The sequence below is a fragment of the Patella vulgata genome, chromosome 1, assembly GCF_932274485.2.
Source record: "Patella vulgata chromosome 1, xgPatVulg1.2, whole genome shotgun sequence".
In the NCBI taxonomy this organism is placed as follows: domain Eukaryota; kingdom Metazoa; phylum Mollusca; class Gastropoda; family Patellidae; genus Patella; species Patella vulgata.
In genome coordinates, this window is record NC_065879.2 from 78126205 (window position 1) to 78147121 (window position 20917).

The 20917-nt window shown below is 38.1% G+C and overlaps 1 protein-coding gene across 1 annotated transcript in view; it reads left to right on the forward strand.

The window, feature by feature from the left end:
- Positions 1-8000: 8000 nt before the first annotated feature.
- LOC126810853 (solute carrier organic anion transporter family member 2A1) overlaps positions 8001-20917 on the forward strand; it is a 77498-nt gene continuing 64581 nt past the window's right edge. The window contains exon 1 of the mRNA XM_050536169.2: positions 8001-8303. The gene's annotated coding sequence lies outside the window, so the exon portion shown is untranslated. The remainder of the gene's footprint in view (positions 8304-20917) is intronic.

Consider the following 20917-nt stretch of genomic DNA (forward strand, 5'->3'; position numbering starts at 1 on the left):
ACCAAGAGCTTTTTAACCGGGACAATGGATGGGTCAGGGGTAAACAACTTCTGGTTAGATGACCTAAGTGACGAAATTCTGAAGAAATCGGCAATTTTTCTAAAGCCGTATCCCATTTAAAGATGCATTATGTAATGTAAGAGCAAAATCTGGTTATTGCAGGTCTTTGATCTGGGTTTAAATGTTATATAAATATAATCGGATTTGGATAACAGGAAAGTGGCATAACTTTTAGAAAAAAAATCTCAGAGTAAATTTATGACCCCCCCCCCCCCTTAGACCATAATCGGTTAATGTTAAAATCGACGTCACTCAATAGAATGACTGACAATTGCCGGAAATGCTGTCTCATTGATATTATTTATTAATTATTTTTGCAAACTCATGTAGTTCTATTTGGATAACGGGAAAGTGGCATAACCGTTAGAAACAAAATCTTGAACCAATTCTCCGAATATATTCATGAAGAAACAAATTCTGCACTGTTCGGAAATATGATCTGCAACAACTTCATTCATATTACTAATCTAGATCGACACAAACTGTCACTTGACAATCGGTTATTTCTAGTAAAACTTCAAACACTCATAACTCAGTGAGAATAGACTATATTTAACTGAAACTTTATATATTCTCTGTTCATTATTATTTTTATCTATACTAATATTTGTAACTGTCGTCTGTTTGTCTCTGTCTGTTCAGTGTTGGCGGCTACACTAGGGCAGTCCCGGGGTTGAAATCTGAAGTATAGGGGTAGCTCGGACCGGGGAGTAACAAAGGCTAGGTGGCTTTGGGCTACAACATCCGGTTACGGAGTTATACTACTTTCAACCCATGTAGCGCCGGATCATCCGCAAGTAAATGTTATAGCAAGTTACTTTTCCATAAGGCATTTTTAAAGGGAATGGGAATAAAATAATTTGAATGAAATGTTCAATATAATATTCATATTTCATTATTTTTGATTCAAAACTATGATAGCAAGAACGGTCGACTCCTTATTTAAATCTTACATAATGCAGCTTTAAAGGGAAAAGAGTTTACTAGTCTTGTATGGGTATCAAAATAACCAACAGGACCTACTGAAGATTTTAGACGTTCTGTCAGTGTAAACCGTTAATCTAAAACGGTAAAAGACACCCGGTCCACCAGAATTCTAACCCGCAGGCTCGTCAACGACATTTAATGCATGGATGGTGTTTAACGTCCTACTCGTCTTCTCCAACTAGAATAACGAAGACGGGGACAACTTTGATCTGAGTAAACAATTACTGGTTTGGGTATCTCTCTTGTCAATGAGTCTTTTCTAAATATTGAGAAAAATTTCAATCGGAAATCAGTTTGTCTACAGTTTTTATACGCCCACATTTTCATGTGGACGTATATTGTCGTCGCCCCTGTCCGTCTGGACGTCCGTCCACAATTGTTTGTGGACTCTCTACAGGTCACAATTCTTGTCCAGTAAACAATTACTGGTTTGGGTATCTCTCTTGTCAATGAGTCTTTTCTAAATATTGAGAAAAATTTCAATCGGAAATCAGTTTGTCTACAGTTTTTATACGCCCACATTTTCATGTGGACGTATATTGTCGTCGCCCCTGTCCGTCTGGATGTCCGTCCACAATTGTTTGTGGACTCTCTACAGGTCACAATTCTTGTCCGATTTTGATGAAGAGATCTCGGCTGTTTTCGATATTGGCATGTATCGGATCGAAACTTCATGGATTATGGCCCCTGATTGTACGAAAAATCACGTTTTTAGCTTGTGTACCCTATAGAGATCACAATTTTGAACCGATTTTGATGAAACTTGACATGCATGTTTATAACCCAAAAGATCTTGGTTTCTTTCGATATTTGCGCCCCTCGGAACGTAACGTCCTGAATTATGGCCCATGATTGTCCGAAAAATCGCCTTTTTTAGCTTGTGGTCCTCTGGAGGTCACAATTATTATCCGATTATATCACCGTTCGTTACACCGTAAGGAAGGTAGAGTTCAAATTTCGTGAAAATCGGATCAAAATTGCCGGACAAAATGGCCGCCATTTGTACGCGAATAGTGTAACAATAGGGTATATCAAGGTTGTGCACCATATAGAGGTCACAATTTTTATCCGATTTTGTTGAAATGTAAGTTTATAACCCAAAGATCTCGGTTCCTGTCGGTATTCGCGCATATCGGATCGTAATTTCCTGAATTATAACCCCTGGTTGTACGAAAAATCGCGTTTTTAGCTTGTGGACCCTATAGAGGTCATAATTGTTATCCGATTTATAAAACCGTTTTAGTATATCACCGTTACCCCCTAAGGAAGGTTGAGTTTGAATTTCGTTAAAATCGGCCCATTACTGACAGACAAAATGGCTGCACATCGTACTCAAATAGCGTAAAAAATATGATATATCAAGGTTGTGGACTCTCTAGAGGTCACAATTTTCTTCTGATTTTGATGAAACTTTAAATATAAGTTTATAACCCAAGGATCTCGGTTCCTTTCTATATTCGCACATATCGGATCGTAACTTCCCGAATTATGGACCTTATAGAGGTCATAATTTTTATCCGATTTAAAAAAAAACGTTTGAATGTATCACCGTTACACCCTATGGGTGGTTGAGTTCGAATTTCGTGAAAATCGGACCAAAACTGACAGACAAAATGGCCCCCACTCGTACTCAAAAAGCGTAAAAAAATATGGTATATCAAGGTTGTGGGCCCTCTAGAGGTGACAATTTTCTTCTGATTTTGATGAAACTTGAAATGTAAGTTTATAACACAAAGATCTTGGTTCCTTTCGATATTTTTATCGGATTTAAAAAAAAACGTGTGAATATATCACCGTTACACCCTAAGGGTGGTTGAGTTCGAATTTCGTGAAAATCGGACCAAAACTGACAGACACAATGGCCACCCCTCGTACTCAGATAGCGTAAAAATATGATATATCAAGGTTGTGGACCCTCTAGAGGTGACAATTTTCTTCTGATTTTGATGAAACTTGAAATTTAAGTTTATAACCCAAAGATCTTGGTTCCTGTCGATATTTGCGCATATCGGGTCGTAACTTCCTGAATTATGGCCCCTGATTGTACGAAAAATCGCTTTTTGTTTAGCTTGTTCTCTATCCATATCTTGCAAAATGTGGGCGTATCCTGCCTGGTTGCCGCTGGTTTTTACCGTGTTTGCCCAACCGGGAGAATTAACTCAACCTTTATAACAAGACATTTATTTAATTCAAATTTTAATTATCTTTCAGTTTTGTTGTTTTTCTCTGACTTTTTATCTACATAGAGAAATTTTGATATTTGTTTTAAATTTATTTACTATAACAGTAAAGTAACGATTTTTAAATTAATTTAATAATCTGTGATATTTAATTGTATTTATGTATCTAGATATTATACGATTGTGATATGTATTGATATTGATGTATATCGATTGTATATTATGTGATATTTCATTGTATTTATGTATCTAGATATAGGATTGTGATATGTATTGATATTAAATGTATAGATCTAGGGTTGTTATATTTGGTTTAGTTTGCCATATGGTTGTCATAAATACATTAGTAATATTGTTTAGTTTGTTTCGTTGTGATCTCTTTGTTTGGCACAATACTTTTCATTAAATTAATTTTCAGTTTGTCTACTAATTGCAGTTTCAGTTAGTCTACTAATTTTAATTTCAGTTTAAGTTGTTTCAATGTGTCTAATAAATTTAGTTGCAGTTTGTCTAATAATTTTAGTTGTCTACAATTTTAGTTGATTAAAATTTTAGTTGATATATGTCTACTACTGTTGGTTTCAGTTTATCTGCTAATTTTAGTTTCATTTTTCCCCACTAATATAGGTTCCATGTATGTCACCTGTCCATCTTTAAAGGCTTTGCATATATTTGAATTGGGTAACAAATAAAGGTTTGCATTGATATGAATAATGTAATGAAATATTGTTGAACAGCTTAGTTTTCTACAGCCATCGGGCTAAAGAACACGTGTGTCATTTGGGACATTTTGCATAAGGCAGCTGTATTAGAGCTGTTATGGAAGACCTTGTTGCCGGTGAACGGAATAGGTCTGAAAATCCCGTCTATCTTTTTGGCGTCCAGTTTAGTGGTAGAAATTCGCTGTTACATGGGAGATAACTCTTTACTATCTATTTTACCTACCCTCTAAATTACCATTTTATGAAGGTTTTACATTCTGTAAAGGTCGAGCAGGTCCCAATACCCCCCCCCCCGCACACCGTGCAATCGGGACCTAATAGGAACCCACCCCCACACAAACACACACCAACTGAGAGAGAGTGATTTCTTGACTACTGTCTCATAGGGACTCCATAGTCAAGTGTTAAGGGTACCATAATGCTCAAAGTAAGGATCTGGTCCTGTTCCGCGCGGGGTTTGTCTAGTTGGAACGAAAGAAAAAACTAGATCCGCCCATGTGACCTTTGGTACTTGTCAGGTATGATCGAAACAAGCCAAACTATAAACTATTATTGATCCTAACAGCTCCGTACCTTTTAGATCGATTTGCCACATCGGGCGGGGCGGGGAAGCAATGTACACAGGACACGAATACAATTGTAAGACCCATAATAAATTTAGAATAAACTAAATCGAAATACCAGTAGGCGGAGGGGGGGGGGATAAAAAAAACTATTATTATTTGGATTTGATAGTTATTAATGAATGTCGAAAAACCTTGGTTAGTTTAATTAAATCATGAATATTTTTATTAGTTGATTTGTCAGATCTGTGTCAAGATATGAATGAGATCTTGTTTTCATTAGATCAAGCCCGATGGCATTCAATCTGATTTAAAGGACAATGTTGGTGTCAGCCAATATTGCATATAGGCCCGTAACTACCGGGGGAGGGTGGCAAAGCAAAAACTTTCGCCCCCCACCCTCCTGTGAAAAATTTGTCGACCATAAAAAAATAGATATACATTGTCCGTCAGTTTTATAGCACCCCTGAGAACACTTCCCGCCCACAGCTTGCTCTGGTCTAGTTACGGTCCTGATTGCATATGAGTAAGAAGTGGTTAAATACATTTCAAATATAATATTAACACAGAGATGCGTAAAGAAAACACGAATAGGCCTGATCCTTATATATAACTGATTGCCTATCGGAATAAACTGTATTTATCGCTTAAAATATGTAAGTAGATAAGGAATAAAAACAAGGGAATGCATGGTCTTTTTATCTTTTTTATTGCTTTCTCATATCTCGTGAAAGCCAATTCTTGTTATGACTTGTTAATTTCGAACAGATATCCTCTCACAGTCTAATATTACAACTTTACGTCTGTTATCGCTCTTAACTGCAGTCAGTTAAATATAAGAATTACTCATGTTTTTCTTTTGCTTTCGTCACTTCCGGTTCCTTGGAATCTTCGTTCACAGTAATGATCTCTGAGTTGATATTATATCTAGAATGTGTTTAACCAGTTCTATCACATATGTAATATTGGTTGACACCAACATTGTCCATTACCACTGAACCTATTTTGTTTCAGTTTTTGTGTCTCGCAAATGAAATGAAATGTGAGTTTAATGTCTTATTTTTCCGTATCATCAGGGATAATTATAACGACAGCCGCCATGTCTTACTTATTTAGATCTCTAACTGTCAAAGATTTTTTAAAGGGCATATGGCTCTGTTCTTTGGAACCTTAAAATAGACGAAAAACACACATAAATGTAATATGCTTGTATATAAAGTGGTTTATATTCTATTTCTTTATTGTATTTTCTAATCAATTATGTTTGGTGCAATACGTGAACAGTCCAAAGCTTAAAATACAGGCAAAGCACACATTAATGTAATATTATGCTTGTATATAAAGTGATTTCTATTCTATTTTTTTTTTAATTGTAATTTCTAATCAATTATATTTAGTGAAATACGTGAACAGTCCAAACCTTAAAATAGACGTAAAGCACACATTAAAGTAATATTATGCTGGTATATAAAGTGATTAATATTCTAATTTTAAATTTTTTATCGTTATTTCTACTCAATAATGTTTGGTGAAAGACGTGAACAGTTCAAATTTAACGGCAGTCCTTTACGCCTGCTTTGTCCATTTTACACGTTTTTTAATGTATTATTATTTTGTCGTTGTGAATCAGTGTTTACTAATTATTTGCACATTGCCTTGTAGGATATGTTTTTATTTGCTCGCTACGAGATGGAAACTGAAACCACAGAATACACGACTCGTGTACTGATTATAAATTAATCGTGTCTTAATTATTGGATATTAGGACCCAATATTATCGAGGAAAGATAACAACATCAATATTGATTGAAATTGGCCAATATTGAATTCTTATTCATGATTTTAATTTCCAATATTATGGAAAATAAAGAGTTGGAGATTTAGCACCTTAAAAGTTGCAATTTCATATTTTTAAGTTATATTTTTAAAATGTATTAAAATAAAGCCTTAAAATAGATGGTATCTATAAACAGTCCTACCTTGTTAAAGAATAATCCTATTAATCCTATAATTCACTATTGCCAGTTGAGAAATTGGCAAAAATATCATTTTCATCTTCAACGTTTGAAGATAACTACTCCATGGTGGAGAATAGAAAACAAGGGAGGTAATTGTGTTATTATAATAGTAGGCGGGTAGGGAGTCGGATAAAAAAAAATTGTGTTATTATTTCCGGTGTAAATGAGTTTTAAGTTTGAGAATGACACCTATGATCGTATAATAGTGAGTTGACAACCTATTGAGCAAAAGACATAGAAATAATTATGTTTTGACTTTCTTAGAAAATATGAAATTGTAACTTTAAAGCAAGAACCTCAACCAAAATGTGAACAAGTGTTGATAGTTAAACACATTTTGATTGAGTGCAAGCATCTCATTCTCAAAGATATTAGATCAAAGTATTACCGTCAGTCATTGTATTAATTATCTGCTCAACCGGGTTTTTATGGCAACATGCTAGATTTTTTTATGAAAAGAAATGAAATGGGGTTTAAAGTCCTACTGTTCTGCTCCGAAATGGGCTAATGAAGACGGGCATACGCCATACAGTGTGCTATGGGGGAAATTTTGTCTGGATAGCGGCACTACGGCCTACTCTTATATCGAATTCCAACTATCAAAGGATCTTTTACGTACACACCAATGTGTACACGGGACCTCGGGTTTTCGTCCCATCCTAACGACTAGACAGCTGTCATTGTCAGGCCCTCCGTTCTGCATCACTGACAAGGAACCACGTCGGAAAATCTGGATGAACTTTCTCGGCCAATGCAGGGATCGAACACCCGACCTGCAGGATTGCAAGCCAGCGTCTTACCCACTTTTAGCTACCGTGAAATTAACAGACTTTTATTATGAAGTTTAGTTATATTTATATTATTTTATATTTTTGAAATTATATATTGGTCGTCTATCTGTGATCCATTTTTTAAATTTCGTAAATTTATTTAAGTCCGTCCCGCTTTGATCATCGTAAGTTTGGCGCTAGCCATTAAACACCGTTACATTCATTCGGCTTTTCGGACTAAACGTACTCGTGAATACGCTACTGGCAATCACGCTGGAAAATCTTAACGAACTTTCTGAGTTCGATGCCATTTTGGTTAGTTTGCCAACTCCTTACTAATCCAGCGTTGCTCTTGAAATGACGTAGTAAGAGTTGTGTGAACATGAAACTCCAATCTTCCTCGCTCTCGTATCATGGGGTCCGGAATTCGAAAGTATACACACCCTCTAGTGCGACATAAGCGAACTATTGAACTTAAATTGGCCATTATGTCAGTACCGAAATGGTCCAGTTTGTGTCGAGTGGACGTTAAACTTCATCTCTCTCTTGCTCACACAAGTAGAAAAAGACCTGTACAGAAATCTCCCCCTCTCCCTCTCTCTCTCTCTCGTATGTAAGCAGCGTTAACATCAGCACGTGTGTTATGCATCACAGGTCAGGAAGCCACAGTCAGTCTAGTACTATAACATATGATGGCATTACACCGAGTGAGTCTCGTGCCGAGTAGACCTGTATCTATATCCATATAGTATTACACTATACTCATAACACCTATATATATACTGTGTCTTCTATATATAACCCAGGAATATTCATACCTTTAATCAGGTTTTGTTTTTGTATTCCTCACTTATTGAACAAATTCCCCCATTAAAGAGTTGGGGATAACATGAGCGTTAATACGTTATATTGATACAGTGTGTTATGTACAAATCAACATGTGTTATTTATAGAGCTGTGGACTAGCAGTAATCTACTCGAGAATGGAATAACTATTATACTGGTGAGTAGCCTGTTCTATATATAGATCTATGTTTTATTGTAAAATAAATGAAAAGAAATCTGGGTTAACTTTCCTGCATCAACCCCGGGGTAATAAAGGCGGATATATATAATCCGCCATGTCGTGTATACTACGCGAGTTATGTTGCCCAAACAGTTCGTCATCGAATTCCAACAGCCCCGCGGATCTCTGGTTTTCGTCTCCTACCAACGACTAGACGGTGAGTTTCTTTCAGCATAGAAAAATCTCGAAGATTTTTTTCGGAATCGAACCCTTGACTGCTTGTAAGCCAACCAGCGGCTTACTCCCTGTTACCTAGCTTTTGTTCAGATTGATTATATACTCTTTAAAAAAAAGTAGGGGATATAGAAATGCAAATACCTATGCAGCTTGTGATATTATAAATAGTCATGGACACTTGACATGCTTTAAGAGTATGTTCTTGTGTGAAGAACTTATCGCCCCGACAGAACTACTGAGCTGCAGGTGCGACACGCAATAGCGCCATACACGTGGGAGGGGTTCATTGTCAAATTTGACATTTTAAGAAAGGGTTGATGAAAACTGCCCCTTGCTGGTTTATCCTATCCATGTTTGCTTTATTATCGGTTCTTGCATAAGATTTACTGTTTGCTTTAGTGTGTTACGTTTAATTTGATCGGGAGACGTGTTCGTCGACGTCAACGGACAACACTGCAAGAATTGGGCGTGGCACTGCAAGAGGAGTGGGTCAGATTGCCTCAAATCGTGATTGGACTGTTGATTAGGAGCATGTCATGTCTGAGGATTGGTGGGGCAATTACTCATTATTAAGACAAAAATCAAAAACGTCCATTTTCACTTTTGACAGCGTATCTCTTTGCGAGTGAAATGGGGCCGTCAGATAAGCCGCCCATATGAACTGTTTATGTTCATGTGTAGGCAATTGGCCTGTTATTAACATACACTGGTTACCTCTAATAAAAACAGCAGTGCATTTACGCAGTTTTGTATTGTTTCTGAATATCCCCTACTTTTTTGAAGAGTATATGTGACTAATTCTATCTCCAACGCAATATCTACGTGGTTATAGTCTATATGACTCAAGTCATGGGGTCGATGAGACGTTAAAATTTCGTAAAACGACATTATGGAAAATTGGATAAAGACCTGACAGTTCTCGCTATAATAGTTTGGTTTTTTTTTTTAAAAAAAAAGATAATGTAAAGGGAATATGCTGGACATTTCAGTCAAATTACTTCACTCTGAGCCGAGAAATTCTCATTTCAGTAACACTGTAGCCTCAATTATCATTGTTACCATTGTTACGATAATAAACAAAGCTTCGAATATCCGGTTTTACGGTAGTCATCAGCTGCCGTAGATTAGCAGATCTGATTGAAATCTGTTGAAATTCAGACCCATCGGATGAAATGGAGAGTTGATTATGGTCTTGTCATGTTAATAAATGTCTAATTAATAGTTTATATAACGTTAATTAAGGTCTAAAGAAATACTGCAATAGGCAGATTTAGTTCTTGTATAATTTCTGTAAAACAAGTGAAAATTCTATATTTACTCTGAATTCTGATCTCGTCATAGCTCACTACATTGCGTAAGCCCGTCTTCATTAGCCGTGCCCCAAGCTCATGGGTTTTCTCCGGATTTTATTTCATTGATATTCTGACTTCAAGATTTAGAAACAGCAGATGTGATCGTGTTGAATTGATAGTGTTTTAGATGCTAGCAATTGTCGTGTTTGTTTTGTGTGTGGTGCGGTTCTCCTGTACTTTCTATAAAAGAACCCGTATTAAATTCTTAAGATGTAACTGTGAGAAAATGTCTACAATGATTTGTTTTACCCTGGTCTAGCTATCTCGTAATGTGAGCCAATTTCTGCACCGTGGTCGCTAAACTATATAATATGCCTTAAGACAAACGGAAACTGACACTGTTAAGTATTAAAGTCGTATTTATTTATGTAATCTGAAAAGAGAGAAAGAGTATTTTCATTGATCAGTGTGTGCTTCTCTTCTTTCCAATTATATCTACTGGTTGGGAAAATGGCGGGGGGGGGGGGGCTGTCATCTGAAATCAAATGGAGTTTAAGGGCTTCATTACTGCCACCCCAACAGGACTATTCGAGACGGGCATATGCAACGCTATGTGTGTCAGGAAAATTCTGTCTGCAAAACAGTGCTACGACCAACTCATGTTTCGAATTTACTTACACGCCACCGTTTGTTCGTCCAATCCCGACGACTAGATGTTGTCCTTGCACTACTGACAATGACAAGCAAAGTCGACCGCACACCGAAGAAATGTTGCGGCTAAAACGGGGATCGAGCCCTGAGAGATTTTGAAAACTCCAGAAACAAACGAACTGAATCTCTCTCTCTCTCTCTCTCTCTCTCTCACCAGCTCCCCGCCCCACCCCTCTCTCTCTACGTGTTACAATTGTCGACCGTATTCATTAGCCCAGTCGGAGCAAAACAGGCGTTAAACACAAACTATTTTCACAATTTTATTAGCGTGTACATATTGATTTGTTTTCTGTTTGAAAATTTTACTCCTACCTAAAACCGGACGGTGTTGGTATCCATTTTATTAAATTCTTTTATTTATTAACACTGTAACAACTTTTATTGAGAAGTAGAGTTTTAATACCTTTAACAAACCACGTTATTATGACGTGGAGATCACAACTGTTAATGTATTGCAGGTTTTTATCGCCTAGTTTACGACTATTTGCTCGTGAATGAACATTTTCTATTGAGAGATTTCAATTTACGGGATTATTTGATTCAAAGGGACTGTTCAATAATTCACGAAATCACGGTGGCTCAATGAGTAAGACGGTGGCTCACTATCCCGTCAAAGTTCCAACCCGGTACCTCCCTTGCTAAATGGGGGTGGGTGGGATGGGGGCCGAATGGTCAACGCTTCCGCGTTGGGTCAGAAGGTATGTCATTGAGTCAAGTGGCGTGGTTCCGATTCCCCGCTCGTACGTAGCAAGGAGTAGATCCTACCTCGTGGGTTTTTTCCGGGTACTCCGGTTTCCCCCTACTTCAAAAGACCGCCTACGCGCAAGCGAATTATTGAATAAAACTGAACCATATGTTAGTCCCGAGATGATATAGTTTGTGTCGAGTGGACGTTAAACTAGTCCAACCGCTGACACGGGCAAAATCTCTCCATGGCACTAAGACTTCTTCATACGCCTCATTCGTTGCAGAAATGTCGATTGCCAAATCCCATTTAATTAACCCATTTTAAAGTATAAACACCTCCTTTAAATAAAAGCGTACAATAAGCGAAATAAGAAATACAAGAATGTGTTTGTAACTCTTCGTAATTATTAGTAATTATTCGGACAGGTTCGATAGTTGCATACTGTAATAGCATTTGTAATCGCTTTATCCTGCCTTAGAATCGATACAACGTTATAAATAAATTTCACTATAATTTGTTCCAATTCCAGGGTTGTTAGCCATTTTTATTTGAGACATTTTAGCGGGTTGTAGGACAAGTAATGAAATGAAATATGGGTTAATATCCAGCTTTTACACATCAATCGGACTAATGAAGACAGGGTTAACCCTGGGGCTCTTTCGGTTAGTTGTACGAGTTAGGAAAACAATAATTACAAATCGGCACTGAGATAAAACCGGAAGGTAAGGGGTGGTGTTTATGTAAGATCCCTGCATTGGTCGAGAAAGTTCATCAGGATTTTCCGATGTGATTTCCCCTTGTTAATGGTGCAGAACGGAGGGCCTGACAGCTATCTAGTCATTCGGACGGGACGAAAAACCGAGGCCTGTGTATACATTGGCGTGCACGTAAAAGATCCATTGGCAGTTGAAATTCGATATAAAAGTAGGTCATAGTGCCGCTGTCCGGGAAAATTTTCCCTCATCGCACACTGCATGGCGTATGCCCGTCTCCATTAGCCCACTATCGGAGCAGAACAGTAGGACGTTAAACCCCATCTCATTTCATTTCATTTCATGTTTAAGTAATTTGGTGTCTGATACAGGACATACTTATACTTTCGAGGACATCTGATACGACGTATTTTCTAACTTCGCTCAGCTGTACACACTAATGCATCAGGCATACTTTATAGGGTAGTTTAAAACAAAAAATGTGGAATTTGATTTGATACCACGCAACTTCGAAGCGATGATTGTACCAAACCTAGTTTATATGTTTGCTGTAGTCGTCCGATGTCTTATCTAAAACACGTGCCAGCCGTTGTCAGTCTTCGTTATCGACTTATTCTCCAGAACCGAAACAACGGGACGTTAAACCCCATATCATTCATTCATTCATTTCGTTTAGGGATTTAGATTTGTTCATATTAAGAATGTGTTCCCATGGGTTGAACAGGGTAAAAAATATTCTTAAGAACCAATGAATGAAGATTTATTATCTCCATTCTCATTCGTTTTGGTGGTGGGGGGGGGGTAATGTTTAGGGCCTGTGAGAGGGGCGGGGACAGAAAGTCATAAACATAGTTTTCGATGTGACTGGGTTCAACTCGGATCTCGAAAATGAATTTCGAATATCTATAAAGGTAGAAATTCAAAATGGCCGCCGAAACGAAATGCAAAATGGAGATATTTTAATTATTTGCTTCCGTTGGATATTACTTTATAATATGTCGTATATAAGGGATTTTAGGTTGCCGAGTTTAATTTCTACCCAAAAAACTAATTATGAATAGCCCAGGTGGCGTAAATTTAAAACAACAATCTAAATAACAATTCGTCAAAAACGACGTAAATTCGTGACTAAAAGTGGACCCCAAACTACGCACCTGAAACTACCATACTCCTTTTTAGTTCATGCCTGAAAAAGGAGTGGGTTGGGGTATTAAAACGTGTTGCAAAGTACTTGATTACTTTAATTATAAGTAAAAATACGCCATACAAACTGATAATTCGTACATTGTTTTACAGCTACAACAAAACATGCTTCCGCTTAGTTAGTGAAGAAGGATATGGCGTTTTAAACGTGTTACAAATGATAAACCTTAAATTATCATATAAATTAACAACTGATATATTGGTCGAGTATTTTACAGTTACAAGAAAGTTTCCATAAAAAGTTCCTATAAACAATTTATTCTTAGTTCGAAGGGAAAGTGCAACGGGAGGTAGGTCATATTTAAATACTGCTCAAATGTGTATTTTCATAAACATATTATTGAAGGTTTTCCTGAATAGAAAATTTGATTTTGTGTAAAATAGGTGTTCTGGAAACAAATGGGTTCACTGGTATCAAATATCTGGTTTTGGGTTTATTTGTACACACCATGAGCCACGCGACGTGAACTCCCTTCTCAAATAATTCCTATGAGGAACAAACGTTTCCGTTTCATCGAAAATTCCAATAAACGATTTATTTTTAGTTCGGTGTGTGTGTCTGTGTGTGTGTGTGTGTGGGGGGGGGGGGGCGGGGGCGCTACGGTTGCAAGTCATATTTAAATGTTGTTTAAATGTGTATTAATATCGGTCTATATGTCAGATACCAGGGACGGACTAGTGGCTACCGATTGCCGTTTTACATTTACACCATCCGGAATTGAACTCAATATCCTCAAAAGCCTTATATTGGATAATATAATATATTACAATATACCATATCCAATCTAAGAAAATGGCGATTAATTTAAAATGCGATATTTTGGACGCGGTTTTCGATTTCGAAATTATTTTTTTTAGATCAAAATTCAACTAAATCACATTGAAAACCACGTTAAAGACAAAATACAGGTCATATCCAACAGTTGAAAATCCATTTTGGGTTCCATTTTCGCTGCCATTTTGAATTTCTGTCATGCTTGAATTTAAAAATTCAGTTTTAATTCAGAGACATCGCAAACCATATAAAGGACAAAGTAGATGACATATGTTTAGATAAATTTTAGATAAATGACAGGCACCGTGTGTAAAATACATTTTATTTTTATTGTGTTGGTCAGTCAAACTTGTTTGTGTTTTTCGGAACATTTCGCCTCGATAACCACATTGTATTGTAAAAATTTATGGTCTATTTATCGTCCCACCACTGAAACGCACTGGTTACGAGATATCGCTGTTAGAAGCTTCCTGGACGTATTAAATTATGTTAATTGCGTCATTTCGCCTTGTTCGATTTTGGCCGAATTTGAGTATGATGTTGTCTAATAAATATAAGTATGACCGAACCCTACTGCGTTGGGTTTTTTTTGCAATTTGTTTGGGGTCACTCCACTTTTCAGATTAACGTAGGTGCCGTGTTACAGTTAAATAAATAAAATTAAGTATGGAACTTTAGACGTATATTTAACAGTTCGTTTTTCATTAATGCTTTCGTGTTCTATTCCAAAATTTTCCCAGTTTAGGTAAAATCTTAAAGATTTTATTATTATTTCGTGTTTTTAGTTGGAAACTGTAAACAGCCAATTCAAAAGGTAATCACGCCATGACACCATCACTATACGTAAATCGATATGTTTATTGGACTATAAATATTAATTAGTCCAAAACTAAAGCCGTGGCCAATAAATGAAACGTATTTCAAGCAAACCGAGTAAATAAAATAAACGATATTCCACCGTCGAAGAATGTTTAATGGATTTGTACTGAATGATTAATGGGAAATGGCGATTATATGAGCTTCTTTAGTAGAAAAAAACGTTTTTATACTCTTTACAAACTCGAGGTTACCCTTCAGCTGGCATGGTGGTCGGCTGATCAATTCAAATGCACAGGAGTTTAAATGTGCAATATCGAATGTATGATTTAGATAAAGCGCTGGCTATTCTTTCTATAATACATACAGTTCAAAAATAGATAATGACAGATGGATATATTGAAAAGTTCATTCTAATTACTTTATTCTGAGCGAAGTAATGAGTGTTGGAAGATGTAGCGTATATGGTTTCTTATCGTTGCGAGCGATCTAATCCATTTAAATCTCTGTCATCCGATGGTCTAGAAAGTTGATTATGGGCTTGTCATGTTTATAAAAATGTTTGAATAATAGTTTATATAGCATTTGAACCCAAAATAAAGACCCGCAATAGGCAGATGTAGTTCTTACATAATGCATAGTTTTCTGTACCGACCGGCCTAATAAAGAGGGACATACGCCTTACATTATGCAATGAGGGGAATATTGCCCGAATATTATTATTATTATTATTATTAATAGTAAGTGGGCGAGGAGCGTACTAAACACAAACAAACCCCATTAGGCAACCCTGCGGACAATGAGACGACACACAAATTATACGGACAATTGCAAGGAATGAACAACAACGATATGATCATATATATTCAAGTGAATGGATTCGGTGCCAGACATAAGCATCCACTGCACTATACAGTCCCGGTCCGGTACTAATACAAAATGAAAACCAAACTCGCCATGAAACAGAGGAAATATTAGCAATAAATCCAAGAAAAACTCAATAGAAATTATGCGACCGATCTTGACGGTATGGTGGCTGAAAGCGTCTATTTATATCTTCGTGTTTCTGCTACTACACCCAGTACCGGATCTAGGGGGGGGGGAGGAGGCAAAGTGGGACAAATGTCCTGGGCCCCCCACATTTAGGGGCCCCCACAATTCTGGGTCTGGGCTGAGGGGGCGAGGATTAGGGCCTTGGGCAGTAGGGGATATTCGGGGCCCCAGGCACTCAAGGGGGCGGAGCAATTACTAGTACGATCCGCGGTCAGTACGAACAATTTGACAAAAAACAACAATGGGGCCCCCGAACAGTTGGTATGTCCCGGGCCCCCCACAAGGTTAATCCGGCACTGACTACGCCTTAGTATTGTATTCACGTTTGCCGGCGACTTTGTGCATTTCCTGGTCGCCGTACAGTCGCCGCATCGCAGTAAGGATGCCACCCCGGTCTGACGGGGGCATTAACGGCGACTCTCGTGTTGTGGAAAGAAACGCGGCGATCAAAATGGACGCTTTCAAGTGGTCGTCTGCTGAATGGTGTTTCGCGATGCAGATAGTTTGCCAGTTTAGGAATTTAGCAAAGAAATATATTAAATTAAATCAAGCGTAGTGAGTAAACAGGAACAAACTTCAATAACGAGAACATTCTTCCGTACTAAACCTATTTGACTAACCTGCGGACAATGAAACAGCAATAGCATATATCAGGTCAAGAGAGAGAGAGACAAAGAGAGAGAGATGGAGGACAGAGAGAGATGGGGTTTAGCGTCCACTTGACACAAACTACATGTAGGTCATAATGGGACTAACATATGGTCCCCATTTTATTTCAATAATTCGCGCGGTGAGGGGTCTTTAGCAGGGGGAGGAAACCGAAGGACCTTGAGAAAACCGACGAGGTTGGACAGGCGACCCTTCTCCTTGTCACGTACATCCAGGGAATCTAAACGACGCCAATTGACTCAATGACAGACCTAATGATACAGCACGTACACGCTAACCATTCGGCCTTTCAGCCCACCCCCACCCACCCCATTTCCACAAAGTGTCCCCAGAAGCGCTTTACAATAAACAAATTGTAAAATAAAACTCGAAAGCATATATTAAAAGGATGATATTAAAAACAAATATAGATTGACACTGAAAAGGTGAATGTGGTCGTTGTACGACCCGGGTCCCCATACTAAACTTAGGCTCTCTATCTACAGTTAGATCCGCTTGAGAACAGACTGTCATTTTAAGTCCTACATCGACAATTTTAGTCGAATACGAAATTATTTGAAATAAAATGGGGTTTAACGCCCTACTGTTCTGCTCCAACTGGGCTAATGAAGACACCAAGCATATTTCGACAAGTCTATATTCTGCTGTCATTTAATAAAACTGAAAAGGAATAATTAGCTTTTTTTTTGTTTATAACAGATTCGAACGGGGGTAGGACCGGAATTACAAAACAGTATACTAATTGTTGTATATGGCGGCTATTTAGGGCAGAGATGTATTCTCGATGTATGAAGTAGATGGATCTCTGTATGCTGAATGCTCGATCCACATTTCATCACAAATGTATGATAGTTCCCCATTTCATCAATAATAAAAACCCTCTGGCACTGAAAAGGTGGAATTTGTTGTACAACCCGCTACCTCATTTAATCAAAATGAAAACCGTTCTTTAAGTGTAACATGGACGACTAACTAGATATTAGTATCTGAACTACTGATAGTGATCTTTGTGGAATTAACTTTCCTATGAGTTCTTCTCTGAAACGTGATGGTGAAAGGAAAACCCACCGTGGATTATGATGATATAGAAAATAAATGGTTCATCTTGCTAATTTGTACAAATAAAGCTACACATTAGTCAATTTATGTTTCTGTGGGAGAGAGAGATAATATAGATATGAAAGTTAATCTAAGGTGATGTTATTGTTATAGATATTCCATGTTTATTGCCTGATCGAAAACTGCACCGGGTTGACACAAGGTATTGAAAAAGTTAATTCGTGTCGCTGTTACAAATGGATTATTGAGTTTTAGAGCCAATCGAAATTACCTCATTCTTATCATCTCTCTCTCTCTCTCTCTCTCTCTCTCTCTCTCTCTCTCGCCATCTCTCACTCTCTCACACTCACAACTAGTCCCGAAGACAGTAGTAATCAAGGTTGTTTGTCATGTCTGGTAAAAACAAGACAAATCAGCTGTAATTAACTAATTATCTCTCTGTTGACCATGTAAATGAATAGATGCGGTGTAGAGACATCGTCTGTAAATTAAGTTCCATAAATACATTCGACAACCCTAGTTATTCCGTCATACGTCACATGTTACAGACTAAACGTGGTTTCAGTTTCAGGAGAATAGGGTATAATTAGTGGCGGGAGCCACTGGGAGGCATCCTCGGTGCCAGTATATCCAGACAAATACATCCTGGTTTTTGATCAAACATCAGAAGTTTGAGATTAAAGTCCACGCAGCATGGCTACATTAATTCGGGACTAACATAGTGACATAAAATTATGAAATTCAATTTAAAGATACAAAACAACACCATCCCAAAGATTAATACTAAATAATTGTTGAGAAGCTTTCTAGCAGATTACGGAAAATTAAATAAAGCAAGTTAACCCTTGTGGTCATGAATGGTTCATTGCGGTCAAACGCTTGTCAGTCAGAACGGAGGGTTGGCAATGAACGTATCTAGTCATTCGGATGGGACGTAAAACCGAGATCCCGTACGTATACATGTTGGCTTGAAAGTAAATTGTGGAATTCAATGAATAATAGGTGATAACATCACAATCCGGGCAAACTGCCCCTCATAGCACACTGAATGCCGTGTTCCCATCCATGGTGGCTCAGTGAGTAAGACGTTGGCTAGCTAACCTGGATTACCCGTGTTCGAACAACGTATAGTTATTCGGATGGGACGGAAAACTGAGATCCCGTGTACACATTGGCGTGTACGTAAAATAACCTTTGACACTACGAATTCAATATAAGAGTAGGCCATAGCGCCACTGCCCGGGCTAAACTCTCCTCATAACACACTGCAATGCATATACCCGTCTTCATTAGGGGGATTGGATGGCGCTGTATCATAAGGTCTGTCATTGAGTCAACTGGCGTGGTTTCGATTCCCTGGTTGTACGTGACAAGGAGTAGGTTCGACTGTCCAACCTTGAGGGTTTTCTCAGGGTCTTCCTGTTTCCTGCCACTGCTAAAGACCCCCACGCGCAAGCGAATTATTGAAATAAAATTGAAACACGTGTTAGTCCCGAAATGACCTAGTTTGTGTCGGGTGGACGTTAACCCCTCCTCTCTCTCTCTCATTATCCCGGCAAGTGATAAATTAATTGTTTAATGGGTGTATTAAGACAAAGTTAATATGTTAGTGATGTATGTTGATACAACAATCACCGAAACGTAGATACGGAACTATCTACTTGACTTCTCGACTTTAAAATATGATATCTACTTTCATACACAGTCTAATCAACTCTATAAATCACTGATGTCATATCCGACGGTACACAGAAAGGCCAGTTAAAGTTAAATATGGGTGATCCAATTACTGTGCTTCGGCATGCAATGGCGGACAATTTTACTCGGACAGTGGCCCTAAGACATCCCCTTTTACGTGCACATCAATGTGACGAGTCGAATTGGTAATATCTTACAAAATTTTAGAAATGAAATGGTGTTTAACGTCCCACTATGTTGGTCCTTTTGGGCCTTGTCCGAACAGCGGCGCTACTCCCTACACGAGACCTTTTTTTGTCCCATCTGAACGACTATACACTGTTCCTCGCAAGGTCCTCCATCCTACACCATACTGACAAGGTGGAACCATGCCGGCCAATGCAGGGACCGAACACTGGACCTCCGTGTTAGCGAGCCAACGTCATGCCCACTGAGCCACCGTGGCTTCCCGCTAATACCTAACAAGGCTCCAGCTCCTCGAGCATACGACATGGTGCAATGGGGTGTGCGATGAGGTTTAATTTGGTCCCAATAATTCCGCCTACTCTTTCACACTGTCAAGGTTTATCTATCCAGACACGCTAGTGTGTACATAAGATCACGGTATTCCCTCCTATCTTAAGAATAGCTACACATTGTTACGTGCCTGGTCATGTATCAAAGGCAAGGGGAAAACAAACTGGAACATCCCGAGTCAACACCTGCATCGAACCTAGTGAGCCAATATGTTACTCACTGAGCCACTGTGCCCATTGTAACGCCCTTTAATTTCTCGTCAACAAAGGAAGCCACTGTGGCTCGGTGAACAAGACGCTGGCTCACTAACCATGAGATCTCGTTGGCATTCGTTCGGGTGAAACGAAAAGTCATGGGTCTACCCGTGCACCCATTCGCGTGCATGTTAAAGAATCGATGCCAATTGGAATATGGTGAAGTGCTCTCTCTCTCTCTCTCTCTCTCTCTCTCTCTCTCTCATAAAGAAATATACAATGAAGGGAAGATATAATATGATTAATATTATGATCTTATAAACATAGTGTGTGATAATATGATTAGAGGAAGTCTGGCATGCTTATATTACACAGATTGGTGTAGCTATAGTTAATATTATACCCATGGGCTTTAAACAATATTACATAATTGATCTATTTGTCAGATATGACTACGATATGTACACAAGTATTATGAATACCTGAAGTATAAACTAAGTTTTGTCCACCCTGAGAGGTGGGAAACCCGCACATTAACTTGAAGTGTAAGAAAACATGAAAGGAAAAGAAATGGGGTTTCAAATCTTACTTTTCTGCCCAGGCAGGGATAATGTAAACGGACATCTATTAGGGTACTTTTGCCATGGCAGCAGCACTATTTGTCAAGAGTTCTTTTAATTGTAGTGTACACCAAAGCTTTTCGTTGAATCGAAACGACTAGAAACCGTTACTTGCCTCCCCGGAAAATTCCGGCCAACGCTTGAGAACCGGGGTCTTACTCACTGAGTATCCGCGGCTCCCAGTTTTATAATTAGCAATAGCTATGCTCCTAAAACATTTCATGTTCATACAGGTCACAATTCTATGGAATACAGTTACTGCTTTTTACTAAGCGACGTTTCAGCTAGACTTTTCTAGTCATTATAAAGTAATGTTACAATATAAATATAACGAGACAATATAAATATAATGATACAATATAAATAT